Source organism: Pinus tabuliformis, chromosome 5_1 (assembly GCF_031772625.1).
Source record: "Pinus tabuliformis cultivar Carrire ecotype Pingquan chromosome 5_1, CPIR1, whole genome shotgun sequence".
Classification (NCBI taxonomy): Eukaryota; Viridiplantae; Streptophyta; class Pinopsida; order Pinales; family Pinaceae; genus Pinus; species Pinus tabuliformis.
Genome location: NC_142305.1, coordinates 264,513,793 through 264,519,213, shown reverse-complemented (window position 1 = coordinate 264,519,213; position 5,421 = coordinate 264,513,793). Strand labels below are relative to the sequence as shown.

At 32.6% G+C, this 5,421-nt stretch overlaps 1 pseudogene; it reads right to left on the bottom strand.

Annotated features, from left to right (window-relative positions):
- Positions 1-1,437: 1,437 nt before the first annotated feature.
- Positions 1,438-5,095, bottom strand: LOC149164406 (histone H2A variant 1 pseudogene; annotated as a pseudogene).
- Between the last annotated feature and the right edge of the window lie 326 nt (positions 5,096-5,421).

The window sequence follows — 5,421 nt, the reverse complement described above, 5'->3', positions numbered from 1 at the left end:
TTCCCTTGGTAGGAGTGTTTTCATGAAATAAATATGTTTTCAATCTTCCAATCCTAACATTCAAGATATTTTTCACCAGTATCTATCTCCAGGTAGGGTATTGGTGGTTGTTATCTTTCTCTTCTACAGAAGCCCAAGTCAAGAGTCACAATGATGACATACATCTCCATCCAGCATTAATCTCGTGAACTCCTTTAGCAAATCTTTGCACAACCATTTCCTCTATTGTTCCCACTTTCTCTTCCTACATTCTCTTCTTCTTTGAGCTTGTCACCCACCCCCCAAAGAGAAGAAAGGTCTCGTGGAAGTGAGGAGTTCTCCATTTTTTCTCTTTTTTTTTTAGGGCATAACTAGTTCATTGATTATTTTCTCACTAAAAAGGGAAGGCTTAACTCCCCTAAGGGTCTTTGTCACATTTTCCCAACAAATATATATATATATATATATATATATATATATATCCACTTATTTTGCTAACATAAAATATTCACACACATATTACTGGTATAATAATTTCCTATAACATTAACACACATCTATATTACAATATTCCAAATTTGTCAATAAAAAATATGTATATATTTTCTATCATTTAATTTGTTCATATCTCTTAAAAATTCTAGTCCTAAATCATAAAGTACTTCACTCTTTTACCAAATATATTACAAAAAGAAATTAACCAAACATAACACAAAACAATTACATTATATTACTTAAAACATGAAACCTATATTACTTTAAAAAAACACCTTTTAACAATTCAACATCCTTGAAATTTACTATTTCATAAAATAATATGTAACATTTTGTTATTTCCAATAAAAAATTACTTTAAAAAATATAAACATTTAAAATAAAACTTGAAAACAAAACAATAATGACCTAAAAATTAATTAAAACAAAGATCTAAAAATTTAAAATAGAATTTAAACCCAAAATCATAATAATTTGTATCACATATTATTTTAAATCCATGGTTGACTAAACATAATCATATGATAATATATGAAGTACAGTGGCAACATCATTATACATCCAAACTAGGACAGCCGCACATAAACAGATCATATGCAGATTATGCAAGTTGGAAAATTTTGTCTCTACAGTAAAGGACATCAGAAATCTACTTTGTTACCATATTTAAAATTTGGAAATTACTACAATATCATATTAAAAAGTTTAAAATTCATACTCAAATACGACTAATAATTGATAAGATAAAAGTACAACATAAAAATGATAAAAATGTTAAATATTACTCTATAACAATAATTATAACTCTGTAAATATTTTCTTATAATAAAAATTGTTATAATTGTATGAAATATCACCAATTTCGGTAAGTTTCAAGGGAAAAGGTCCAAACCAAATCCATGCAATAAAATAAGGAAAAACATACGGCATTCCTAAATTTCATGAAACAGAGAAACAGAAAAACTAATCTTTCTTTGTGGATTTGCCAGAAAGTGACGGGTGAATGTAAGGGATGACACCTCCACCAGAGATAACACCTTTGAACAAAGTATCAAGTTCTTCATCTGCTCTAATGGCCAGCTGCAAATGCCTTGGAGTAATACGTTTAACCTTGAGATCTTTACTGGCATTTCCTGCCAGTTCTAAAATCTCTGCACAAACATACTCCAGAACGCCTGCAGCATATACTGCTGCGGTAGCTCCTACCCTTACATTTGAAGATACTCGAGACTTCAAGAAACGGTGGATCCGTCCCACTGGAAACTGCAATAAGCAAAACATTTCAGTCCACATATTACAGGAGCCCTTTGTCAGAGTATTTGAATTGTTACAAAGGTTGAAAAATGATATTTCTCTCAGGAAAAAGCATGCTAAAATTATTCTTTAGAATCAAGATTTTGACATGAAAATTTATAGAAAATAAACATATAGAAACCAAGTCTAGAGAGTTGAACATATTACAGGAATTGTGTGGAGTTCTTATTCACAACAATTATTACAGAGCTTCATCGGAGATGTTTCATCCTCAAAATAATTGTCTAGAATTACTTCAGTTGAATCATGAAATCGATAAATACAAATGCAAGTAAAAGAACTGAAAAACTGCTCCACATATTAACCGAGGCATGTATTCGGATTGCCACGCATGACATTGCTCTTGATTAGTGAATTACTATTGTAGGGGTTGAGATTTTGATGCTTTTATTTTTAAATATTAAAATTTAAATTATTTTTTACTTATTTATAATAATGTGATTTAGAATTATAATTTAGTACTGTTTAATAATTTTGAATTTTTAATATAAATAGTATAAAATGTATAATAAAATAAAATAAATTTACTGATGTTTATTTTTTTTTGGGTATATTTTCAATGTATATGATTATGCTGGTTGTCACATATTAGACACTTATCTAATATAATATTTAATAAGTTGTTAGATATTTATAGTTTTTCAAGACACTTATCTAAGATAACATTTAATAGTGACAAGGTGAGCCAAGAGCTATGTGTTTCTTCTTCCTCTTTTCTCTTTTTGACAACACACATCCATAAAGAAATTGAGTAGGAGACTTCATATTTACAAAGCCATTCACAACTAATAGGGAGATCGCTCAATTAATTTTTCTATATCTGCTATTGTCTACAATGTTTGGGATGGTACTTTTTCATCATTGATGCACCGCCACTTGCTTCACGTATTTGTAGAGGTCAGGCTATTAGGTTCTAGGTGCAAAAGAAATTCTCCCTTGGAATTATTAGTTTTGCTAAAAGTAATGACTAAAGCTAAAAAATGGACTATTATGGTTATGTTTTAGATGAAGTAATTAGGGTTTCCAAAAAAGAGAAATTTTGATATTGCAAAAATTTAAAAACTAGTCTCTACAAGTAATATAAACAAATATTTGTAATACAAGCAAATAAGGATGATTTCTTCTCTAAAGAACTGTATATGAGTTGTAATGTATGAGAAATGAGATGTAATGTATGTGAGTGAACACCTTCATGTATGAAGGAGACTTTTCAGAATTTATGGAGAATGGATTCTCAAGCTATCAACCAACCTAATTTCCATAAAATTAGACTTTTGTGTTTTGTCTATTGTTCATTGGCTATTGTGATCCCTTTTCTTATTGAAGAATTTAATTTTTTTTTTCATGTATAGCTACTTGTTGATTGAAGAATAAAGAAAGAAGTGATTGCATCAAAAGAAGTATTTATCAATTGTGAAAATCTATTCTAGTCCTAGCTACACTAAAATTTCAACACATGAGCCTGAGAACCACCCTACTTGGGAGATCCTAAAGGGAGTGGAATCCTAACTATGTGGGGGTTTTAAACAAAAGGTAGTGGAATCCTACCTATGTGGGGGTTTTAAAGAAGTTACAGTTTTTTATGTCTAGTTTTTGTTGTTTTCGGTACAATGATTTTTCCTCTAGTGGTTTTGTGGTCCATAGTTTTTAACCCATGGTTTTGCTATTTCTATTAAGGAACTATGCCTGGATTCTTATAGAGCTTAAACGGTTTAACAATTTATAAATGGAACAAGACATATGTATCGTATTATAATATTGTAAAGATAGATATATTTGAAAAAATATTTTTTATTTCCTAAATCATTTTGTTAATGTGTATATTTGTATCGTATCTTATCTCTTTTGTTTTACTAATAATTTAGTTGAATCAATTAACTGTATCAAGTTCAAACCTAAAAGCATAAAAAATATGTACGTTTCTTTAACAAAAGTAGTTGGCCTCCACGATGGAAGACCGTTACCTCATAACACCATCGATCTAGTTCAAAAACCACCCGCAACTATAAACTATGAAGTGCGCAGCATCACTGACCCACATTCGATAGACTCGAGTTTTAAATGGGTATTCAATACCAATAACCACAGAACCTCCAAGATGACTACTCCAACTTGAATGTGTGTGGAACATTGTAATTAAGACAAGAAATAAATCTGCTGCTATAGCCAGTTATTTCCTGAAAGTATAGAGGGTTGTAGACCGAGATTTCTAAAAGAGATTAAAGAACCAATAACTAGAGTGCCCAGTCAGGTTCGAGGCTAAGTGCAGTTTCGTAATTGACAGTCACGCACACAATGTATCAAAACCAGCAATGAAGCCTAATAAGAGAAAGGAATTGCTAAACAATGAATTAGTAATTGAGTACACTATCACTACCCAATAAATCAATGGTTTAAGGCAAACAACAACATCTAGGTCAGATATATGAATACCGAATTGATGAGGTTTCTTCCCCAACACAATCTTGTCCGCATCGACGAGTCAGTTTTCGCAGTTGTTATTCGCCGAAAACTCTCTACTTAAAAACTCGTCCTCAACTATAGCGACCGGAGAGACGCTTTGAAAACTCTCTACTTAAAAACTCCCCACTGCTCGCTTCAATTCAAAATCAATGTTGTCTGTCTAAAATGTAGAATTGACGTACCTTTTCACCCAATGGTTTTACCTTTTCTTACACAAAATCAAACATCAAGTGGACTAGCAAGGAACAACCGGATGTGGGGATGTGTCGTACGACCAAAGGAAAACATCAAAACCAGCGCAAACCAAAAGGATGCAGTCAAGGGGGTTTCTGGAGGTGGTCCAAAAAGATATTTCTAAGAATTTTTTCTTAATTCTAAACACAGCGAGAAGCCATTAATGTCCATAAGATTTTAACGGTTCTTCATGTGTGTGTCGAATTGATATTTTAACAACCATTAACCATAAGATCTATACCATCCGATAGATGTCATAAGAGGTGTCTGGAATAGCAAACGGTTTTCACAAAGGAACCTAGCGCACGCCGGTTTACACGGATCTCTCATTGAATAGTAAAGGTCACAGACATATATCATTTCACAACAATGAGCAACATAAACAATGAAAAAATCAAAAGGAAATTGCAGTATCAATATTGGAAAACAGTAGAACCTGTAGGCCCGCACGAAATGAGCGAGAAACCGGATTTTTTTTCTCAGTTTTATCATTAGCGGCTGTGGTGGATTTTCCCTTCTGGGGGACCTTCGCACCTTTGACGGATTGATTGCCTTCGACTTTCGGTAGGCCCTCGGCACATTTGCCAGATTGATTCTCTCCCACAACCATTGTGTCTTCCTCGTATAAACGCTTGGAAAATCAAGTAGATCTAAAGACCTGCAAATGCCGTTTTTTTTCTCAAAACCCACTTTACATGGGTTACAGATATCCCCCACTCTAGGATAATGCAGAAAGAAAACAGCTTAATAGAGCAGTGCGAACGTGCAGAAAGACTTTGTATTTGAGCATGAAAAACAGTAAATAAAAGACATGAATAAGTACATTGAGTTTTCAGAGGTGGCGATGTGCACCTTTCTTACTCTTCGGTCCGCTCTTCTGAGCAATCAAGAATGGTATTGGGCTCTTCTTATCTCTCTATTTATAGAGATTAGGTA